Genomic DNA, 25,196 nt, shown 5'->3' on the forward strand with positions numbered 1-25,196 from the left:
ACTCACCATAAATAGGCTGCAGTCATTTGAAATCCTCATCTTAAACACACACACTTTCTCTCTCTTTCTGCTGAACTGTCAGCCTTTCCGTGTCAGCTCCAGGATGGACAGTGAGTTTCCACCAGTGATTGATTTATGTGTGTTCGTGCTTTGAACTTGGGGACAATGACTTCATCCTGAGATGATAATGTTGTCAGGGTGAGTGGGATGCCCACCTGTGTAGAAGATTAATTGGCTGCCCTCAAGAGATGAGACTGGGGTTGGTTAGAACATTACCATGTTGCAAGGCAGGTGCTGCCACTGCAGACTTAATGACCACTTCTCTGTAAGGAGCTTGGATTGAGCAATTGGCCAAAGCTCAGTGGTTAAAACATTCATGTTAGCCTCTCTTCTACAGCTCCTGGGAGCTTTTGCATATGAACTTGGTTAAACTCAGGTTCAGTTCAGGTATCTGGTCCACTCATCCATTAAATGTTGCTTTCTTCTGTAGGTGGCAGTAGGATCAATGTCAACCATACTGGAAGGCTTGTTGGAAAACCAAAATATTATAGCACTTTGTAGTTCATTTGTTCTTCTTGCACAAGGTGTGGATACAGGTTTCTTTACTAAGTTGCACTTATTAACTTGCAGCTTAAATGAGTTCAAGGTGTCGTATGTGGCTTTGCATCCTGTTCCACTGTATTCTCACAACTAGCTTGTGAGGTAAGTCAGGCAGAGAAATAGTGGGTGGCCAAGGTGACTCAGTGAACTTCATTTAAATAAGTGTGAGAGCCAGTGTGGTGCAGGACCTTGGAAACCAGCTTTCAAAACCTTGCTTAGCCATGACGTTCACTGGGTGACAGGTATGTTGTGAGGGTAAAATGAAGAGGAAGGAGTGTGGGCGAAGGGAGAGAGAGACAATTAGACAGAGTGTGTGCCCACCATGGTAGTTTGGTCATCTCTATGGGCCCACTGAAACCAGAAAATCCAAATAACTGAGGCAGTAACATATGAAATCTGCATCCTTCTCATTCTGCTTTTTCAACAGCTTGCTCTCTGGACAAGACTACAGAAGCATGCTCACAGCACACAAACTTAGGAGATATATTTGACTATATACCTGAACCCCACCAATGGAAAGTCAATATTTCTAAAACAAATCCCTGTTACCAATACTTTTCAGAGTTTGAAGGTGGGAGATATTTTAGATTATCATGATGAAGTTCCAGTATAATTTTTGCAATCTTAACCTGAGAAAATGAGTGAGGGAGAGACTAAATGAAAATACCGGTATGGAAATGAGTGTTAAGCAAGGAACAAATCCATAACATATTACATTTATCTAGACATGGATTACACTGGGTGACAATCCAGTCTTATCAGCTGATGAACAGCAAGGCTTCATTAGTGTATAAGGACAAGTTTTGAGCAGTATAGGCATTATCCACCCCCCCACCCCAGCCTCACTGATCGCTCAGAGAGATAAGAAAATTAATTCTGCTGTTTTTCTCTATGCTATGGAAAAGAAAATGTGAACTTCTAGTCTTGTCTAGGATAGTGGCTTCTCCATCTTGCAGCTATGCATTTCCATATAGATCTCAAAGTTGCTAAAAAATGGGGGGAAACAGCATCACCCTCACCTTTCAAGGAAATCTAGGTATAGAAAGGGGAACTCATGTATGCAAAATTACAATGCAGATGAGACAGAACAAAAAGTAGAGGGACACAAGTAATTTGTGGTAGAAACAGAAGCTAACGAAGGATATTTAAGATGATGGTTCTTTAAAAAGGAGTTGTTACTTGTGTTGAACTAACATTGTTATGTTGCTGTAATATTACAGCATCCGTTATGTGTTATGATTTTTTACTGTTCTTGTAGACTGCTTGTTTACTGTGAGCCACTTTAAGCACAAAAGTATCTGTGTGGGGAAATGTATCTGTGTGGGGAAAACAGAAAGGGAAAACTAGATTTATCACCAGAAACCTGCCAACACTATGCAATCCAGTGAGCTGTGGTGGCACCAGAACCTTTCCTTTCCAACCAAGCGATGATCTCCAAAAAGCCTGTGCTTTATAACTTAACAACAGAACCTCTGAGCTCAGCATGGGCCTGTTCTACAATAACTTAAGGAAAGGTTCATTACTACTACTTCTTCATTTTTTCATATATATTTTTTTCCATTTTGAGGCTTCAGATTCAAGTTAGTGATGGCTTTCACTATAGTGCCTCCTAACTTGTTTATTTGCCATGCAAGGCTTGGAGAATAATGGAGCTGCAAAGGTCTCCAAGCCATATTATGGAAAGGAGAGTGCCATTGTTGTTACCAGCACAAAAACCATGACAACTATACGCTGACATGAATAAACCAGCACTAGAGGGCAGGATCTCCTGCAATTTCCCATTTATTCTTGGAATGTGTGGAAACACACAGATTTGGCTTTAAGACGCAGAGCGTTTCCTTACATGGGAGATGTGATGCAAGCTTCTATTTTCACAATCAGACACACACACAGCTTCTCTCCTCTGGGTGCAGTAGGCAGAAAAGTTGGTGTTGAACCAGTGGAAGCCCAAGTCTGAAACACTGTTCAGTTCACTGAGTAGTCTAGGGGAAGGCAATGGCCCTGATCCTGCTAAGATGAGTCATGACTAATAGTACGATTCTATTCATATTTACTCAGATGTAAGTCTTGCTGCGTCATGTGGGGCTTACTCCTTGGTGTGTTTAGGTATGCAGCCTAAGTCCCAATGAAACCAGAGGAATAAGTGAGTTATAATTAACATCTTTCCCCTTGTTCACAACTGGAATTAGTAAGAGTAGATAGACCAGGGCCATTGCCTCCCACCTTGCACAGCTGTTGTAAATGAGAGAAAGGGCTGCTGCCACAGGATCAAGAATAAGATGTCGGAAGAGCAGCATGTGTGGGAGGTCTATGCACCAACTTTCCCCTACAGCACTTTTCTCTAATGGGTGTCATCAGGTTTTCACTTTCGGGAGCACTAAATTTACCCAGTTTAAAGAAGAGAAAATGGTTAGTGCCAGAACTGACACCTGTGACATTTTTTAAAAAATGACATCGCTGAACTATTAAGTTATAATCCTGTAGCTGGCTCCCACAAATGTTGTCAGGTTCATTCGGATGCTGCAAGAGAGAGTAGCCTTTTTTGATTTCAGCAAAAGACATCCTGTACACAGGCTGGCACAGATGTGCACCTGGGCTATTACCATGGAAGTAACTGTCACGCTAATGCAGGAAAATACATTAGAATCCTGACCTCCCAGGTAGAAACATGCTGTAGAAATGGGCTTGTAAGGAGTGATTCACTCACTGCTTGCAATAATGGGAATGTACCATCCGAATGCAAATGAGAACAACAGTTAATTATTTTTGCACTGTAACTCTGGGGCTCCTCCTCGGCCTATGTTAGCTCCTTAAATTGTAGAAGTTGTCATGTCTCTGCCACCTCTAAAAGATTGCAGCTGATTAAATTTTGAGTTCCAGCAGGAAACCCAACACTGTCAGAGCTTCAGTTTCATATTTTATGAACACCAACATCCCTGCCACCCCGCCACCCACCCAGTCTGCAAAATTCATTTTCTTCTATTGCGAGGAGGAAGGTCAACTGGAAGTGTATATGAAGGTTTTGTTCAGCATTAAGTTAATATAATTATGCTCTCTGATGAGACAATACACGGCTTGCTTATTGGGAAGGGGGGCGGGGAAATAAAGCTTGACTAACCTGTATCAGAAATGAAATGTAATTCTGAGACTACTGTGTCTGCAGAATTATACTTAATATGAGCAAGATGAGGTGTTGACAACCTCAGGAAATAGATCTTCAATGCCGTAAATGATAGCAGAATGCAGCTCTGAGAAGCCTACACACAAAATTCATGCCTAGTGCCATACTGAAAGAGGCTTTAAAGGAAGAGGTCAGCCCCTATGAGTTGAAGTGCACAGGAAAGGAGGAGTTTTGAATTGGTGAGTAGGGAAGAATGCAATTTAGATTTTTCAGGCAGGACTGCAAATAAGCTCACACAAAACCTCTGAGTTTTCCTATTCTTCTCCATTAACCAAAGGGTCAAATTGAAGGTCCTGTGTGTTGTTATCACAGAAGAAACAATTAGGATCATGAGTGGTTCTCTTGTAGATATTCACTACTCCTAATGTTTACAGTACCACAATTATTATTCAGTTAATTAATGTCCATTAAATCAAAACTATACCATGTTGTTGTTTTTTTATATATAGATGCTTCGCTTATGAAGTGCTGTACCTATTTTGTCAAGAATAAAAGGGGAAACTAAAAGTATGTTGAGTCATCATCTTCAAGTCATCCATTAAATCTACAGTTCTCAAGCCACTTAGTCTAGATTAGGGAAACTGCCAGTAGAACAAGTAGTTTGCTTTGGATCACAAGCCCTTGTTCCATAATGTGCTTGATTCATTTAGTTCACTTTGACCAGCAAAAAAGAATAGCAGCAAATTTACATAAATCAAATTAAGCCAGTGTAACCCTGCTGATATCTCAAGTTAGCATCAGGGCAAAGTCCACCTAATGTCTGAATGGTTCCAATGTGTGCATTCACTAAAAACCAGTGTTGTCAAAAGCAGGAAAGAATACTAGGCAGCTGATAGCACAATGCCACCACCTTAATAAAGGAAGAAACCTTGTTAGAAAATAGGACTTCTGCCGAACCCAAAGGGTGCTCATCAATGGTTCCTCTTCATCCTGGAGAAGAGTGACTAGTGGGGTGCCACAGGGTTCTGTCTTGGGCCCGGTCTTATTCAACATCTTTATCAACGACTTGGATGATGGGCTCAAGGGCATCCTGATCAAATTTGCAGATGACACCAAACTGGGAGGGGTGGCTAACACCCCAGAGGACAGGATCACACTTCAAAACGACCTTGACAGATTAGAGAACTGGGCCAAAACAAACAAGATGAATTTTAACAGGGAGAAATGTAAAGTATTGCACTTGGGCAAAAAAATGAGAGGCACAAATACAAGATGGGGGACACCTGGCTTGAGAGCAGTACATGTGAAAAGGATCTAGGTGTCTTGGTTGACCATAAACTTGACATGAGCCAACAGTGTGACGCGGCAGCTAAAAAAGCCAATGCAATTCTGGGCTGCATCAATAGGAGTATAGCATCTAGATCAAGGGAAGTAATAGTGCCACTGTATTCTGCTCTGGTCAGACCACACCTGGAGTACTGTGTCCAGTTCTGGGCACCACAATTCAAGAAGGACACTGACAAACTGGAACGTGTCCAGAGGAGGGTAACCAAAATGGTCAAAGGCCTGGAAACGATGCCTTATGAGGAACGGCTAAGGGAGCTGGGCATGTTTAGCCTGGAGAAGAGGAGGTTAAGGGGTGATATGATAGCCATGTTCAAATATATAAAAGGATGTCACATAGAGGAGGGAGAAAGGTTGTTTTCTGCTGCTCCGGAGAAGCGGACACGGAGCAGTGGATCCAAACTACAAGAAAGAAGATTCCACCTAAACATTAGGAAGAACTTCCTGACAGTAAGAGCTGTTCGACAGTGGAATTTGCTGCCAAGGAGTGTGGTGGAGTCTCCTACTTTGGAGGTCTTTAAGCAGAGGCTTGACAACCATATGTCAGGAGTGCTCTGATGGTGTTTCCTGCTTGGCAGGGGGTTGGACTCGATGGCCCTTGTGGTCTCTTCCAACTCTATGATTCTATGATTCTATGATTACATTTTTTGGAACACCTGATACAGCTATTTGGTGCCCTGATCCATTGTAGTACTAGTAACAGAAACACTACAGTTATCTGTATTATTCTCTGTCTGGAAACACAGACTATTATTTACTATTTACATTTAACATAAACAACACACACTGCCTTTTTGTCCAACAAAATCAAGCCATTTGTGTCTCTCTGATATAATTGGTGGTGGCTAAATGGCACCCTGAACTGAAAGCCAACAAAGAATTTGCCTATAATAGGTGCAATCACATTTCATAATTACAGTTTCTTGGCTATGTCCAACAGCTCATTGTTTTTTGGAAGCCCAAGTTGGCACTCTCCATAATGACATAAGCTCTTTTATCTTCAACAAAAGTCAAAGATGCTAACATATAATAAGAGCTAGGTTCACCACTGTACAAAACCAAGCTGGGCGGTATCAGCAGAACCAACAAATAATCCAGAATCCACTCCTAATATCCAACCAAGTGTAAAAGCAGATGCTTCTACCTTTGGAGAGCTGTGAAGCTTTCATTTTCCTTTGCCAGGTTCTTGGAGAAATCTTACAAGGTAGTATGTGTCTGATATGGTCTGTATGCTGCTAGAGAAGCTGAAGTCCATGTGTCCTTTTAACATGGAACAGAAAGAGCATTGCATGCGGCAGCTGTGTAGCAAGACTCTTCAGCAGCAACTTGACTTCTGGCAGACAGACCGAGGCTTGAAGTCAGAGCACACTTTCTGCTAGTTTTCTTTTGCTTCTTTTCTTCCCTCCTGTACTCTGCCACTCAAGAGCTGCAGGACCATAACCACCCAGGCCTCATTAATCAGAAAGCAAGGCGCTTGTGAAAGGAGGGGTCAAGTGAAGGGCTTAGAGAACTAGATTGAGCAAAAGCACTGTGCAAGCCATGGATACAACAGGAGCGACATCCTATGTAGAATGATAATTAGACAGATAAGATAAACAGAGGTCAGGAAGGGACAAAAGATGTAGGCACAAGGTACAACAAACAAGAGTGTTTGTTGCTGCATTTTCAATGCGCTGTTTCATCTGAGACTTTGGAGCTGAAACAAGATGTCTGATTTGAAAGGGAAGAGCATAGCTAACTCCAGTGCCAGAATGAGCAGGAGCTGCAATTTCAGCTGAACCAGATGTAGAGCACATGCCTTGTACATAGAACACCCCAGTTTCAATTTCCTACATAACTAAGTAGGAAAGCGGGAATACAGCCTTCTCTGCCCAAAAACTTGCAGTGGACTAATGGTCTGGTTTGGTGGACAACAGCTTCATATGGCATTTCATGAGGAGTGGCTACAGTCTGGTGGTAGCGTGCCCTCTGGTGGAAGAGAGAACTATCAAAGGCTACTAGCCATGGCGTCTGTTCTCTACCCCCCCCCCTCAGGTGGAAGCAGCAATGTTTCTGAATACCAATTGCTGGAAATCAGAGGAAGGAAGTGCACTTGTGCTCGAAATCCTGTGTGCTGGTTTCCCTTTGGGGCATCTGATTGGCCACTGCAAGAACAGGATGCTGGACTAGATGGGTCATTGGCCTGATCCAGCAGGTTCTTCTTATGTTCTTGTATGCAGATAGCCCCAAGTCCCATCCTTGTTATATCTAATTAAAAGGATCTCACTCTGGAGAGCTGATATTGAAGGAATGGGTTTCCCAAATACCTAAAAACCTGACTGTGTAGTCAGTCTGGAACGGGCCCCAAAATCCGCATTTTTCCTTCTCCAAGTGAGCATTTCTAAAATTCTTTAACTTGAGCTCTTGAGCCAAAACCCAGCTGTATAAACAAGTGCTCAAAGCGCTCTCCCTTATCAGTCTGTGACGGCAATGTATGGCCTTGCCTGTTCCAGTGGAGCAGGGATGGCACGTCTGGGTCTCATCTTACATCCTGACCACTCTCTGACGCACAGACCTAGTCCAGGAACAGCGCCAGGAGACCTTCTTACCCCAAGATAAGGAATACAGGAAGGGGAACACCCTTATATGGTTAGGAGTACCGGCGCAGGAACATATGTGATGTCAACCTGTGTGTATAAGCTGACGTGACTGGATTCCTGGGAAAGGGGGGAGAGGGTGCCTGGAGGATATATACACTGCATGAAATTTCTCATTTCTTTGGACTTGCTGTGAACTGACCACACAAGTGCCTTCTGTTATCCGGAGAGCAGAATAAACTCTTTCTCTGAATCAACCTCAGTGTCCTTTGACTCCTTCCTCCCTGTTCTGGGAGCAACGCTCACCCTACCATCTGAGAACAGGCAATGGTGGGCTGGGTGGACCAATGGTTTAACTTGGAATAAGGCAGCTTCATATGCTCAACTTGTCCTTACTGGGCAGTGGGTATAATATATCCACTTGTGTGATGCCAGATTCATTGAAACCAGTGAAAACAGCAAAGCCAGATGCAGTGTGTTACAGAGGCATGGGTGGGAGCCACAGCTTCTTGCAATGATTTTCTTTCTCTGTCAAACAAGATCATCCTCTGGGTCAGGCTACTCCTAATTCTTATAAACCATTCATCTCTCCTGGGCAGCCATTCATTCAACATGCATCCCAACGGTTCTGAAAAGCAGGCAGAGCCGAGTTGTGCTAATTACATCTTCAACGGTGTGTAACAGCCCTATCATTCCATTGCAGCTACTGTGTAGCACACAAGCATCCCCAAGTAGCATCTCAGTCATTATGCTTGCAAGCTCTGTGGTTATACAATAAAACCCACACACACATGCACAGTTTGTGTTGCTTATTTTTCCTGCTCTTGTGCATTCCTTTCCTCCTCCTGTATGCAGTACAGCTTGAGCTCTCCATTATTCAGGATCTCTCTCTCCCCCCATCCCACCTTTCTAATGATAAGTAATAAGCTTTTCCTTTGGGGAGGGTGGATGACCCATATGGCTTACAACCATAAAAGGCCTTTATGTTGAAACCAGTTTACCTCTTGAGCAACCGCCATTGCCCGAATAATCTTGCTGCACTGATCAACTAGTCCCACTGCAGATTTAGCCAATGAAAACAGGGAGACCAGAATGGAGCAACAGATGGAGTGTTCAAATTTCCACAAAAAAGCTGTTTCAGACATTTAGACTGTTTTCTATGGAATCTGTTCTAGGGAAGTATTTACATGGAGAACATGTGTGACCTGGCCCTCTACCGAGACAGCTGTGGCCTCGCAGAAGCAATTTTCATCACTGGGGCAGATGAAAAATATGCGCTTATCTCTTCTATCTTATCTTATTTATCATATGTTCTTCATTTCTTTTTAAGAACATCAGAAGAGCCTGCTGAATCAGGCCAATGGCTCATCTATTCCAGCAGCCAACCAGAAGCCTCAAAACAGGGCAATGAGTAAATCAGCTCTCTGCCCACTAGTGATCCCAGCAACTGGTATGCAGGCATATTGTCTCTCACAGTGGAGGTAGAACATAGCCACTGTAGCTAGTAGCCATTGATGACCTTCTCCTCCACAAATTTGTCCAGTCCTCTTTTAAAACCATTCAAGTTGGTGGTCATCCCTACTTCTTGTGCGAGTAAATTTCGTTGTCTAGCTATTGCACTGTGTGAATAAGTTATTTCTTTTTTCTGTCATGAATCTCCCAACAGAAGGAGGAAATAACACCACTACTGGTTGTGCTATTTGACCAAGTAGCATTGTACAACTTCACCAAATTTCACTTATTCTTGGGTCAAAGCAAAGTATATTTCTTATGGGAGCAGTTGATCCTAAAGTGTAGACTCTGGACAGCCTCAGTCCTGGGTCATAGGGGCAATTCTCCCAACGTTTCAAAATCCGATCTGTAGATTTCTGACTGCTTTAACTTTATTTAGGTATAATTAATGCTTCCACTGCGTTGTGTTATGTTTTCATTGTGTTGCAAGTCCTTTATGAGTGTTCTAATGCAACACACAAATGGCAGAGAACTCAAAGACTATGGATACTTTTTTTACAGACACAGTGAAGAAGACACTTTGACATGGTAAGCACTGTACCCATAAAATATAGCTCCCCATTTTCCTCCTTTATTTATTTATATTTATATCAATAGGCTCAGAGATTCCCACCTATCTTTTGTTTAAAATGTCTCCAGCCAGGGGACATTAAAAGGTCTTCTGTCCAAAGCCTTGAAAACTGCACCCAACGAAAGCAAACACTAGCTATCTGCAAACATTTGGTAAATGTTCAGAGGGAACAAAACTGGGTCATGGCTATCTTGATTACTTCCCCCTGCCCGCTGTGTTCAGTGCATTCAGCACAGGAGCAATTCTGGACTTGATGAATCCATAAGCTAGCTTTAAAAAAACAAAAAAAACAAAAATTTCTATAAAGGACAGTTCCACAAGATCCATCACATTCTGGTACAGAAGTAGCCACACTGACCAATCCCTGACAATTGGTCATACTTGTTGGGGCCGATAGGAGATGGAACCCATAACATCTGGAGGGCATCCCATTGACTGCCCTGATTCTAGTATGACCTCAACTCAGGGCAGGGCTATGCAGATGAACAGGAACTACACAGAGAGGGCAAATTTTCAGTGAGTCCTGCTAAGACCCATTAGGCAAAGTATGCAGGCTGCACCCTTGGGCACAGTTGAGAGGAGATGGCATGTACCCCTCACTCCACACATTTTTCAATTCAGCATCAATCAGAGAACGTGCCAGCAGTTTGTTCTTATCAAAGAACTTGGGCAATTGCGTGTGTTTTTTCTAAAGTAGATGTGCCGCATATACTGCAGATGCTTTATTTACCTGAACTCTGGGAAGCAGAAAAGGGAGGCTGATTTTTTTCACTGCAAGTATATTACCACTGTGAAGGGGGGGTGGGGAGGGAAATCACTGAGAATAAATTTTGCTTTTCAAGTGTGTCCCGGTGAGAGCAATATAAAAAATAATTTAGGACCAACCGTGTAATTATGTGCATTTATTCTAACCTTCCATTACTGGAGATAACAAGATGAATAGTAAAATGTGAACTTTAACAATCCTGTAATTATAGCCACTGAACCGTACATTATTGAAAGAATTGTGCACAATCCAGATGCAAAAGAATCAACTGGGTATGTAAATAGAAATGAAACTAAAATAATCAAGTGATGAAGAAGTAATGTGCGGCACTAAATAGCTTCTCAGCATCTTTTACTGCTGTGTTTTCATTTCCTAAACAAATACTCCATTTATTTTTATCATTTTTTTGCCACACGTCCCACAATGATGTGTTTTGTTCTGGGGGTTGTAAGCAGCCCTATGAAAAATCTCTTGGTGGCTGCTGGTTACTATTCAGAATTTTCTATTTGACTCTTTCTCACAACTGAGGTTGCCTAGTTTACATTCATGCAATGCACAACGAATCTATCGAAATATACTAGCAGCAGAATCCAATGTGTGTTTATTCAGAACTAAGTCCTGCTGGCACTTACTCCCTAGCAAGCAAGTTTAGGGTTGTAGCCTGCAACACTTGGAAGATTCAGCCCCTTGAAGGACTGCACCAAATAAACCCAGAATAGCTTTTTTTTATTTGTTTGCTATCACCATCAATTACATGGCTATAAAGTTAAGGCTCTGTTACTTTTAAGCACAAGATGCTAGCACACTTTAAGAGATGTGAAATACAGCAAGCACTAATACTCAGTACCTCCAGCCAACAGTGTATCCTAAATAATAATAATAAAACCACATGGAAAGGGGCTTTTAACATTCATTTCCAGTTTTTAAAAGGGCACAGGGTGAGTTTCCAGAAGCAACATGTTCACTCCATCCATTGGCTCTGCTGCCACTCTAGGAAATGAATTGATGCAGAGGGAGGAGACTGTTGTAGGGAACAGTCAAGAAGATGTTGTAGAAACTGTGGAAATACCTGGATCTCAGAAGGAATGTGATACAGGGAAGCTTGAGAATGGAGGGGTGGCTGGGAATAGTTTCAGGCAGCTTTATAAGGAGAATTGCCAAGAGCAAGCTTTCATCCTCAGACCTGTCTCCTTAGGTTAACGTGGAGGGTGATGCCATGAAGGAATTGACCCAGCACAACCAAAGCTATCACAGAGCTGACTTGACCCACCATCCACATCAGGGACAAGGGACAATTTACAAAAGGCCTCTTTCCCCATAGTCCTCATCTGTACCAGGACAATGCAATCTCTTCAGTAGACTCTGCAACTTTGGTGGAATACTGCTGACAACCAAAAGCCTTGGTGAAGGCTGAGATACAGCCTTCCGCGTTAGCCAAGATATCACCCCACAAACTTTCACCAGCTGCTCCTCCGTTGCTCTCCCTCAACATATACTATACCAATGACAAATCCTAGTAAAGTGTTCTACAGTCTTTGACATGGTAGAGCTCAGGCTGCAACTTTAATTATGTTGAAGGAAATGCCATTGCTTCTTCTAATCAGTATTAATGGCCTTCTCATCCTCAGTAATAATGTTTTCATGTGAAGGATGATTTTTACAAGGGGAAACAAAGCATGCATGTCTGGAGAATAATCCTAAGTCACAGTATGATGTTGCATTGATAAAGCTAAGGAGATTTAAACCTTATCCATGACCACTCAGCACTCTCCAGGAGACCAGCGCAAGGGCCAAACCAGAGACAGTTAGTAAAGCAGGGATGCTATCAAGCCTGTACAGAGCTACTTGTGCACTGACACTGCCCTGTGCTGAAATCTGCTTTTGGCAAGCCCTGGCAAATTGGCCCTAGATGTGTGTCCTCAGTCCAGCAAGTCCAATTTAAGGGCTGTCTACCCCTTCCCAATCTTTCTCTTCCCAATTACTTTCCTTAAGGGTCTAGTTGTGCCGTTAGCTGTTTCTTTAGCACAGGTTTGGAGGCGATCCCAAGTTCTGGGGTTTGTCATTACGGTAATTATGAAGGGGACGACAGAGGACGAGATGGTTGGACAGTGTTCTCGAAGCTACCAGCATGAGTTTGACCAAACTGTGGGAGGCAGTGGAAGACAGGAGTGCCTGGCGTGCTCTGGTCCATGGGGTCACGAAGAGTCGGACACGACTAAACGACTAAACAACAACAATTATCCTAAGTCCTACTGAAGTCAACTGGACAGTGGGATTAGTAAACAAGTGCAAATTTACACCCAAAAGGCATCAACAGCCAGAACACTCTCCAATTTGGAGTAAAAAAATGACTGTGGGACGAAGTTAGTTAATTTTTTGCATCATTGGACTAGTATGTGATAAATGATGGTGCATTTTCCCTATTTTCAGAGGACTGTCAGGGAACAGAGTACATAACCCAAGCAGATAACAGGGTCCAAACTCAAGGAGCTTACAATCTATATTTTTATTGTGTGTGGTGAGCGGGGTGGGGAAAAAGAGGAAGAGGAAATGAATACTGGGAAGGGATGAGTAAATGCAGCTACACAGACTTTTCAGTTGGAATTAAGGACTAAGAAGCTGAGAAGCACACTACATATCTAAGCAGAAATTAAGTGGAAAGAAAGAAAAAGAGGGAGGGCTGGGCTGGGCAATGCAATGAAAGGGGTGTGTGCAAAGGAACAGATAACACAAACAAAGGCAGCTCAGCAGGCACTTTGCAAATCTGTGCTGAAATCACAGCTTTGGTGGGAGGAGGTTAAGCAAATGGCAAAACCTTTCCCCAAGCACCTGTTTATGTTGGTGGATAAACAAATTTGGATTAAGGGAGAGAAGAGAGAGGAGAGGGAGGGAGGGCGGGAGAATCTGAGATGTCAGCATACTTCAAAAGAAGAACATTTTACTCAGTGCATTTCCCATTAGCTGGATTGCTCCTAGCACTCTCTTATATTTGCTGCCTTGACTTTCCTTGCAGGGGTGTCAGTGACAGAACTGAAGGCACACATAAAAGCACACCGAAATCAACCTAATCTGTACAGTTGCAAAACACTCCTCTGCAATTACATCCAGCACTATTGTTGTGCAATTTTCTGCATAGGAACATACACACAAAAAAAGAAAGACTCTTGCCTAAATCTCACTATTTTCCTTTCTCAATTCTCTCGCCTTCCCCCAAATCAAGACCTGTAAGATCAAGGTCCTAAGGGAGAAAAAAGCTCCAGGAGTCCAGCCTTTCATAATGACCAGGAATCAAGCTTTATTTTCTATAATAACATAACAGAACCCTATGTTTTAGAGAGGGAGAAAATTGGTATAAATTGTCAGGATGTCATAAAAGTATGTGGAATTTACGTAGATGTAAGTAGTTAGTGATTTGACCCATGATCTTCCTGTTTTGCATGTTCCCTACAAATATAAGACGTAAAAGTGCTACCTGTCTGATTCCAGAGCAGTCTGTTTACAGAACAATGGGAAAGACAGCCCAGTAATATTTATCTGTTTGCTAAGGATCAATTCCCTACACATTTTCACACACAGCTGCCCAAATCGCACATCTTTGGGCTTTCCTTTCCCTCAGATTTCATTTGCAATCCTTTCATCTTATCGCAGAAATTTTGCCTGGTACACCAGTGCCTTTCCTTGTGGTTCCTACTTAGCTGTGGTGGCAGGTGCAACCAGATGGCATGCATGGTGGTTGCAGGTAAGACCACAATACATTTGTGGCACCTGCAGTTTTGTACCTGGCAATGTGTGCAGCAGGGGAAATTTGTCCTCGCTTGTCTCCACTCCATTGAATTGTAGGAAATAAGAGAAAAAGAGGTTTGGGAAAGAACAGAAGGAGAAGGAAGGAAGGAAGGAAGGAAGGAAGGAAGGAAGGAAGGAAGGAAGGAAGGAAGGAAGGAAGGATATGAGGCTGCTATTCTTTCCTTTGGTTTGACCCCTCTTGTGTCAGGCAGCTCTATGGCTGCCCTCACTGCCCACTCTTGCTCTCTCAAATTGCCTCCATGGAAGGTCTGGCGCTATTATTTGTAGAGCCATCTACTGCCGTCGGAACACTCCCCTCTCACTGCTGATAGAGAGGCATTCTGGCTGTGTTGCCACTTGTCTTTGATGTTGCTGGGCAGAGAAGCCAAGCAGCAATGCTTTGTGGAATGTCCTGGCTTTTGCTGAATTCAGTGAGAGCCAGGGCATTCTGGTGATGGAAGTAGTGATGGTGGGAGTTGGCAGCAGCATGGGGAGTGGGGCCGAGCAGCATGGTGGCAGGAGGCAGTAATCACTGTTTAATCTTGGGTGGCTGAATGGGATGGACTGCCCCTGATTATTTGGTTCTTGATTCCTTCTGGTTCTTGATTCCTTCTCCTCCATTACCACTATGCAAATATCACACTCCATTTCTGAGGCCTATCCAGGGAGCCCAGAATATTATGAAAACTGTGTTCTACATGAGCCTCGGCACATTCCATGAAGGGTTGTGTTCATTTTTGGGGAGGTGGGGTGTATACCTTTGCATAATGCTATAGTTTTTGCTTAACGCTAGACTGTGCTTTTCTCCTAGTGATGCTGACAAAACTACCTGACTGCTTAGGGACTCTTAAGAATCCCGTTCTACATAAGCACTGTGCACTATACTGAATTGTTATGCTAGAGTATGGCACCAATTATATTTTATAATTTCTCAGGCATTTGATCTTCTGAAACCCAACCTGAACATTAACTCCTGATCTCAGTCTCTCTCTCATTCATATATAATGTTTATATTTACATATACAAAGAAAGGTAAAGGGACCCCTGACCATTAGGTCCAGTCATGGACGACTCTGGGGTTGCGGCACTCATCTCGCTTTACTGGCCGAGGGAGCCAGTGTTTGTACACAGACAGCTTCCGGGTCGTGTGGCCAGCATGATTAAGCTGCTTCTGGCGAACCAGAGCAGTGCACGGAAACGCCGTTTACCTTTCCGCCAGAATGGTACCTATTTATCTACTTGCACTTTGACGTGCTTTTGAACTGCTAGGTTGGCAGGAGCTGGGACCGAGCAACGGGAGCTCACTCCATTGCAGGGATTCGAACCGCTGACCTTCTGATCAGCAAACCCTAGGCTCTGTGGTTTAGACCACAGTGTCACCCGTGTCCTGTATTTACATATATAACACCCAACAAATTAAGACAATATAAAAAGAGAAAACAAATAGAAACACAAATTCACACCTAGAGGTTACAGCTCTGGAAAAAAAGACTATGTAGGAGGAAATACATAGTATACAATTTAAATAAAAGTTATTTGTGTTTTATTCCCATGCTACCTTAGAAAACTAGATCCAAGTCATTGTGGGGGAGTATCCCTTTACCTATCAGATCATCCTGGGTCAAAGGCTCTAGTCTGTCTCCTTTTTCAGAAATTCCAATTTAGAACACATTGGTTTGGTCTGCTTGCCTTCTTGGGTTTGGTTTTTTTGGGTTTTTTTAAAGCATAGATTCATGCCAAACCACAAAGAGCTTAGTCATTTTTAAAGGACTGGCAGGAATAGTTTATTAAGGCACTTTTGCACAGGAATTTCACACTTCTTTCCAGCCACTGATTAATGTAAAGGGGAGAGAGACCAACACTCCTAATGTAAAAGGAAATTAAAAATAAGCCAGGTGCAAAGCCATTAAGCAGAAAATGAAAACAGGGAAAGAATAGGGGAGTATTTGTTTTTCTCTAACATGCCCAAATATGAGCTTTAATAAGGCATATAAATTACAACCTTGGTAATTTTAATCAGCCAATAAATAACTGAACAAATAAAAACCCTTGCTTTGGCTCTATTCCCATCTGCACAAATAAAACATATAATTAAAGTTGTACACACAACACAGTTTATTTTAAAGCATAGGAAATCTACTTGTTAGCTTGGCACTGTAGCATTTCCCAATGTACTAGGAATATGCTGCATACAGATCACAGTGCCATCAAAATAAGGCAGCAAAGTTGGTAAGGATGCTTAGCCACTCAATTGTTCTTGCTAAACAATCAGAGGAAGCAATGCTGTCAACACTGGCTGGCAGTGGGTTCCCAGGATTTCAGGCAGGTTGAAGGGTGGAAGTTTGGCTTCTCAGTGCACCAAAACGCAATGAATAATGAAAAGTGTGCAGACACACCATCAAAGCCATACTTTCAAACTGTGGCATATAGTATTTGCAGACAATCTGCTACAGTAAAACACTTCCAACATGCAATATTCCCTTCTATTTGGCAAAAAAGAGTAAATGTCAAGATGAGAGATGCTCGTGCTGTATCAACATTTCCCTGTAGCCGCAGAAACCGTTATCAACACTGATAAACCTCTGCCAGGATACATTTCTTATCAGAATAAGGGCCATAAGAGTGGTTTCAAATTGTGAAAGATTTAACCAATTTAAATTGGTGCCAATTTCCCCAAAGCAATCAAAGAAAGAATTTTTTTAAAGCTCTTTCAGCTCTCATGAAAGGTGTCCTCCTAGCGCTTTACAGAAGCAGTTTTGCGCAATCTCTTTTACAGGGCTGACTTCTTTCACCTCCGCTGAAACTATAAAAACGTGTATGCATACACACACATGTCACCCTGTCCTCAAGGTGAGGTAAGAAATCAAGGCAGTGCACATTCTTTCAAATCAGCCCCTTTGTGGCCTGTAAACAGCTGCTGCTGCTGAGGGCCTCCTCTTTGCCCTTAAGGTACAGTCGCTGCAGGCAGGCAGAAGAAGAAACCATTGACAATGACTGAGCTGGGGCCATTGATTCCCATACTGCAGTGGAGAGGACATCACTAATTAAAGAGCTTTATTTACTTGGAGGTCTCTCAGGAGTTACCAAGAGGGAAACAAGGATTGATTAGTGGGAGAGGTTTTCTGATAGTAGGTTGTACCAGGCAGCTGCATTATTTCAACACACACACACACACACAGAGAGAGAGAGAGAGAGAGAGAGAGAGAGAGAGAGAGACTTGGTAATTTGCAATGTTTTGATCGTTTTAAATAGTAGGCCAAAGCCGATTCTAAACTCTGGTCCATTTTGACTGAAACTGTCATATGCAGAATAGATTAATAATACAAAAACATCAATTTCCCCATTGCAATTAAAATTGAAACGCCACAAAGACAAAAACCTGACAGCTATTTACCTTGGAAACATCAGTTTTCTGTAGTACAGGCATCCCCGCCCTTATGAGCTATCAACTCACACACAACCACGTATACGTGCAGCACCAAGAAATAAATAATTGGATTCAAATCCAGAAAAGGCAGGAGAGAGCAGGAGAGCCCAAAGAGGACATCAGAGAGGGCAAAGGAAGCCCTGAAGAGAACTGAGGCACAGTGGGGCTTTGTTTAGGCTGCTCAGCCTCCCTGCCTAACAGCTGATGCACAGGGTAGCGCAGGAGCTGCTGCTGCTTTTCCATGCATCCTCCAGCTGGCAACAGAGCTTCAACTCCAGATATTTTGGTCCAGATTGGGGGAGACAGTGGGAGAGAAAGCTGGAGAGCAGGAAAAAACGGACATTTGGAGGCTTTTTAGAGGATGGTCCCCACTTTATGCGATTTCAGCTATGAACTTGGAGGCCAGAACATAACCTGTATGTTACGTGGTGTCCTTTTTTGGCACTTTGCATTAGCTAGCATATGAGGTAGAAGCTAGCGGATCACATGATTTGATTTGTGTGAGTCTGGTGAATATAAATGGGCTTGTCCTGCTTGCCCTTCTGTAGGGGCTTACAATAGGCCTGTTATATGTCCAGAATTTCCTGGACATAGCCAGGATTTGGCCATTAGAAGCAGTGTCCGGACAGCAATTGCTCAAATGCCAGAGGAAATCTGGACAACCCATGTCAGAAGTGTAGATTTTGGCAAATTTCATCAAAAATAGCTCAAAAACTCCTTTGCCCAAAAAAGCACAGCAACATTTTGTTTCCATCGCATAAAGTGATCCTAATTCTATTTCTGTTTTCTAGACTTGGACCAAATGGCTCATTCACAGATGATTCTAACAGGATTATCCTCCATGAACTGAGCTGTCTGCATAAGGTGGAACATTTTTGTGGATTTTATGAAACAGCTGCATACACTGCTCTCTGGCAAGTTGCAACTGCGCAACAGCACTTTTCCCCCTGGTGCCATTGGGCCCATTCTCACCTAAATATAGTTCACCCACCACTGAGAACACCAGTTCCACAAATTCCTACAAACTACCCCAGATTATCTTGTGGGGGACTTGTGTGAGGGAAAACTTAATAATTTGGAGTCTCAGGCAGGATTTGATCAAATAAACAAGAATGGTTTTATTAAATAAAGGAAGTTTATGACACAAAGTGAGTAAAACATACAATACTTCAGATTATAATGTTATTTCACTTCAGTTCTTTCTCAGTTTTGCACAGCTGTTGCCACTTAATACTCTGGTTCTTAAACAAGGTGGTACTTCCTGTCACACACCCTGTTACACACCCCTTTGACAACCCTACTACTGAGGTACTCCAAGTAACAGACCCAAGGGATCTCCACACCCCTCTTAACTGGTTTGGGAGTCTTTTCTTTTTGTAGAAGAATCTCTCCTCTCCTGACTGGAATGAGTCCTAAGTACAGTGGTGCCCCACAAGACGAATGCCTCGCAAGACAGAAAACCCGCTAGACGAAAGGGTTTTCCATTTTGGAGGTGCTTCGCAAAACGAATTTCCTATGGGCTTGCTTCGCAAGACGAAAATGTCTTGCGAGTTCCTGTGGGTTTTTTTCCTCCCCCCCTTTTCCCCAAGCCGCTAAGCCGCTTATCAGCTGATCCTAAGCCGCTAAGCCGCTTATCAGCTGATCCGCTAAGCCCGCTAAGCCGCTAATTGCGCTAATCCACTAAGCCGCTAATGGGCTTGCTTCGCAAGACGAAAAAACCGCAAGACGAAGAGACTCGCGGAACGGATTCTTTTCGTCTTGCGAGGCACCACTGTAGTCTGTATCCTCATAGCTTCTACTTCTCCTGGCTCAGCCTCAGCCTCCCAGTTAATTCCTGGCCTAATTACTCTTACAGGACACCACACACTGTCCTTCACACTAAGCTCAGAGTCTCCTTTCTCTAGCTTGTGACATATTCCTCAAAGTCAGGTTTTCTCAACCTCGGCCCTCCAGATGTTTTTGGCCTACAACTCCCATGATCCCTACCTAGCAGGACCAGTGGTCAGGGATGCTGGGAATTGTAGTCTCAAAACATCTGGAGGGCCGAGGTTGAGGAAGTCTGCTCAAAGTGGATGTTTCTACCCAGAACCAACTCTCTCTCCTCTCCCAACCTCTATCCTAACCTACATACTGTCTCTCAAAATCCTCTCCTTTTCAACTCCCCCTCCCAGAACCCTGGCCAATCATAAGCTGCCATTCGTTAACCGTTTGCTGGCAAGGGGAAAGAAAAGAAAGCACTTGTTGACCCAACATGCCCATCAAAAACAAACTTTTCCGTCACACAAGTCAGTCCCGTTTATAATGAAAGTAGGGCAACTCATCCAGTTTTCCTAAAAGTGGTTTCCACCAAAAGGCAGGTGTGGGGAGGGAATCAAATGACATTTAATTTCTATGTAACTCTATCTTAGCAAGGACATTCAAATAAACATAAGGGGGAAGGAATGGCATGCCTTAGAATAGCTGCTCACTCTAGCACTGCATAAGGCCAAAGGATTCCGTAAATGAATGCAGGCACTTGGTGTTTTCAATTACAGGAACTATTACAAATGTTATACAATTTGCTGCACCTGACTCTCCCATTGAGGCTAATGCTATTAGAAGAGAGTTATTCCTTAAATACAGGTGGATATTTAAATATGTGTAAATATGTTATTTTAGGTACACATTACCATTTTATGGAACCAAGGCTTTCCCTTTTATTTTAAAGCCCTCTAAATATCTCCCATTTAAATGCTGATTTTGTTCATTCCCTTCAGGGTCTCAGAGAAATACATTCTCCTTTGTTTGTTTTATGCATGCACTTCATTGGGTGACTTAAGGCAGAAAAGAAGGCAAGGGAATCTAAATAATAAACCTACTACAATCCTCTGATAAGGGAAAAGTGGCCAAGCAGCTAAGAAGAAGGGCTGAGTATGCAGCAGGGAAAGGGGAACAAATTCAAATATTTAAGCTTATTCCAGTTCTATAATAAATATAGCTTCTGCAGGCTACAAATATTACAGATTAAAGTCTGAAATGCCCCAAAAGGCTGGGCTACTTTGCTTAACCAGGTTGATGCTCTCAGTCCTTGCATCTATCATTAGCTGTTTATATTCTAGAAAAGCTGGGGGAAAATAGTCATTTTCAATGTACTTATTTTTCTTTCTTTCCAAAGATAGGAAAATACTCTTCCCATCCATCCATAGTAACTTTTCAAAAAAAACATATGAATTCAACCAGCTTGGCCAGAATGTGGATCAGGATATGAATTTCAGTGAGCATCCCACTGAAAGCAATCCAGAATGGCTTGGCAGCATCGTAGCATATGCTGGAATCAGATCATTGGTCCTTGTAACTTGTCTGTACCAAAGATAGTCAACATGGTGCCCTCCAGTTGTTATGGACAACTGATGTCACCAGCCCCAATCAGCATGACCAATAGATAGGATAATGGGAACAAACATCTGGATGGCATCACATTGACTACCCTTAGAGGCCCTACTCACCCAGTGAACAACTTCTGTTTCCAGACCTACCAGCAGATATTAGGAGTTTAACAAGAAAGGGGCATGGAGAGCTTTGTACACACCAGTCTTTTTAGCTGGATATTGGCAAATGATGGTTATAGCGACCCAGTACTTCCCCTTGTCTTCTGCGGTATGATCAGCAGGCTATTACCTCAATAGAAAGATTCCCAGTTCTTTTCAAATCAGTGATGGGATTATTAATTGATCTATTTGTTTATTTTAAGGTTGGATTTCAAAAGCTGCAATAATTTCAGTGTCCTGGTGGTTGGAAACTGGGAGAACTTGAACTTCAAAGTTCAGGTGAAGTTTCGTGTTTGGTATTTAAGACATTTTGCATCTGCTCTGTTCAAGGCCAGCCACTTAACAAATTTTCCCCTCCAGACTTTGGCCATTATTGTTTAACTGGAGACCACTCATTCTTTCAAAGAGGGGATTGGAGAGACATGATATTGCTATAAAAGACAACCAATTGTTCATGCTCTGTGTAGTACAAGAGGGCAGGTCCACACCCCAAGGAGCTTATAATCTAAATGGAAACAATGGAAACAACAGAGGAAGGAGAAAGAACCAGAGGCAGGGGTAAAAAAAGGACAAGCACTATGTAGTCGTTTCAGATGTATTTACTTGGGTTTAGATGCAAAACTAATGATCCTTTGCATGACCATGCAATACATGAACTTTAAATTCCATATGTGAGTAAATGAGATTATAAATCAAACTGACAGTATAAACTCAGAAAAGAAACTCAACAGTTCACATTCTACTTGTGTGATGACAATAAACTCAAGCATGTTAGTGAAAGACAATCATGTGTTCTTATGAGAGTGTCCCCAAATTTCAGAGACATACTCACTCCACTTTTGAGTTAAGTTCCCTCCCTTAAGCTGGCTTTAGGACAAGGTTCTGCTCAGTGGAGGCTGATCCTTTAAGGGGAATGGGACAGTGCCACACCAACCTCAGTCATCTTTCAGCAAGTTCACACCTGCCAGCCTTCTTAAAACCAGCCCATGGTGTGGCACTGGCTGTTAGCTTCCCCCCACTTGGTTCCAATGTTGCCCTTGTACAGGCACCCCCACTTACATGAGGTTTAGGTTCCGGGCCCCTGTGTGCATAAGTGAAATAATGCAAAATGGGGGAGCACCCTCTAAGAAGCCTCTGAATGCCTCTTCCCCCCTGCTCCTGCTGTCTCCCTACACAACTCTCTCTTCAACTAGAATTGAAGCTCTGGGGCTTCAATTCTCCCTACACAACTCTCTCTTCAACTAGAATTGAAGCTCTCCCTGCTGTCTCCCTACACAACTCTCTCTTCATCTAGAATTGAAGCTCTGGGGCCAGCTGGAGGCTGCAGGATGTGCAGGAAAGCGGCTGCTGCTGCTCCACTATCCCACGAGTCAGCTGTTAGGCAGGGAGGCCAAGCAGCCTAAGCAAAGCCCCACTGTGCCTCCGGTCTCTTCGGGGCGTCCATTGCCCTCACTGACATCCTCTTCAGGCTCCAGGGAGGGTCTCCTCGCAAGCCATGAGGACTCTCCTGCCGTTTCCTGGTATAATTCTATTTATATATTCCTCAGCACCCTGCATATACATATGAGGAGAATGTAGAGTGTGGGAATGCTTCTACAACTCAACGAAGATGGGGGGGGGGAGGGCTAGAGCTAGTTTTCTCTTCCTATCATTGACTCTGGCTTCATCTACTGTTGGCCTTCCTGGCTTCTGCTCTACCAGCCCCTATGGTCATCAGCTTCCACTGGTCCTACCTATATTTGACAAAAATTCTCACTAGGGCCCCCTTATCGTTTCTTCATTTGGCCTTTCATTCTTAAGGACATCCAAGTTGTAGCCTTTCCCCAAAAACAGAGAGACTTGGGTAACAACTTGTGCAACCTCTGCTCCCATGCCTCACTCCTCTGCCAAATTCTAGCTCTGTTGAGCAGTTGGACTCACAGCAATGATGTAATGCCAATGGGACTCTGCATAGTGACTTCAAGAGTGTAGGCTAAAGCTCACTTCCCACCAGGTTTGTTTGTTTGTATGTTTTGCTGCCAGTTGGTTTCTAAGGCCACCAAACTGATGGTAGGCTGCAGAAAGGGGCATGGCAGCCCCTTTATAATTAACATAATCCACAAATGCTTTCGTTTTGTCATGCTTGACATGAAAGACAAGTGGTGCATTTATTGAGTGGTGGCTGACTAGGGCTGGAGTTATAAGTACTTAATATGACTTAATTGCAGTATTTAGCATTTCAGTCCAATGACCTAACAAACAACTCATACATGTTAATATTCTTTCTCTGTACCCTCTGTTTTGCACAGATGCCTGAGACTTGGGTCCAACAAAAGCTGTTTACAGGGATGGCCAGCTGCTTTTCTCGGCAGGGGATTAGCTGTGTTTATGATGCCCTTCAAAACATTCAATTGCCGAAACTGCAGCAACTGCAAAGGTCTTTTGTCAAATGCAAGAGGAAGAAAGAAGCCACAATAGTCTAAGATTACAGCCCAGCAGGAGTGATGCTCTGTGCATAAGCAGATAAATAATAACCAACACACACAATAAAATAATGGATTTCTTTTCCCCATGAATGCAATTTTTTTTTTTGCCTCTTGCAATTGTTCCTTGCTGAACCGAAATTGAAAATAGCTTTTACACACTAAATGATCTTTAGAAAATTGTTTTAGAAGTGCCACAGGGCAATAGTGGGCACCTTCCTGTGCATTATGGTCACTGATGAGTCGCTCAGTGAAATGTCCCTACAAGCATGCTCAGCCAAGCAGTGGCATGGTGTGGGAGAAGACTGCAAAAAGCAGATACCATTAGTCTCACTTTATTTTCTATTTTCAAAAGCCCAGGTTTGGAATAATAACACTGGAGAAAGTCGCAACTGAGAGGCAATATCAGAGATAGAGAAAACAGGAGAAGAGCAGTGAAACTTTAAAGAGAAGTCCCTGTTAAGAGATAAGGAAAACCTGTAAGGTGAGTCACAGGTGCTTATGCATAAGGATATGGAAAGCAGAGTGTGTGCTCGCCTTCCTAACAAGCAGTGGGAGTGGACACTTCATGCTTCATCTATAACTTCTATTTTGTTGTAGGTTCTAAAAATATTCTTCCAATTTAGTGATCTGGAAAAATCTTGTCTCCCTACAGCATTATGTGTCTACCTCTATGAGCAGTGCTAAGGGGAAGGGAGAGCAAGACACAGTAATGTTTGTTGCTAACACCATGGTCCTGATAACATTGTCTTGCTAGACATGATTTTTTCCACATGGCCTCTTGGGTGTATGGTCACCTTCCTGATTCATGCAAGTCTTACTGCCTGAGGACTGAAAGGGTATGGACCAGAGCCATGCAGTCAATGGACTAGGGGGATTAGGCTAGTCCCCTAAATGTCCAGAGTAGAGTATTAAAATATTAAAGCCTGGTGCCTCCTTCCCAAAGTCCAGGAAGCTTCTGCCCAGCTTAGGGAGGGAGGTGTGATGTTCACGTGCATGACATCCCGCCCCCGCCAGCACCACCGCCAGCTGGCACCTCTGGCCCTAACTGTTCCCATATGAAAAAATGTCACCGCACACCACTGGTATGGACTACTTAGTAAAGATGAAGTAGCAACATATAGCCCTTCCTGCATGCTACTTGGATCACATTCTCAGAGGGGGGAAATACTGGGGAGAATCTCACTAAAGAATTGGCTTCACAGACTGCTTCAAAATCCTCTCGCTATCCAGAATAGCAAATAAATGGAGTGGTTAGGCTTGGTGCTACCCAGTGGGGATTCATTGCCTCCAGAAATGGATAGCAAATATCAAAGCACCTTTGAAATGCCTGTGCAATACCCACCTGTGGCTAGCCTAATCTGCTATTCCATTGCAGAGAGTTCTGCACAAAGAGGTAGCAGAGACACTGTTCCATCACCAGGAAAAAACTGTTATCCCAGCTGGAAAGAGAATCACTTCTTTGTCAAACAGATTTCACTGAGATGTACCTCTAGCAGTCCCCCCC

General features: G+C 43.1%; 1 protein-coding gene and 1 long non-coding RNA gene across 33 annotated transcripts in view; one reads left to right on the top strand and one right to left on the bottom strand.

The window, feature by feature from the left end:
- On the top strand, nt 1–23,728 carry LOC309539007. Its single transcript, XR_014222600.1, has 3 exons — nt 1–110; nt 491–584; nt 23,516–23,728. It is a non-coding gene; the product is annotated as an uncharacterized lncRNA (long non-coding RNA).
- The window catches only part of NRXN3 (neurexin 3), a 1,220,542-nt gene that overhangs the window by 353,995 nt on the left and 841,351 nt on the right, over nt 1–25,196 (bottom strand). The gene's annotated exons all lie outside the window — the stretch shown is intronic.

Source organism: Podarcis vaucheri (genome assembly GCF_965113315.1).
Source record: "Podarcis vaucheri genome assembly, chromosome: 1".
Lineage (NCBI taxonomy): Eukaryota > Metazoa > Chordata > Lepidosauria > Squamata > Lacertidae > Podarcis > Podarcis vaucheri.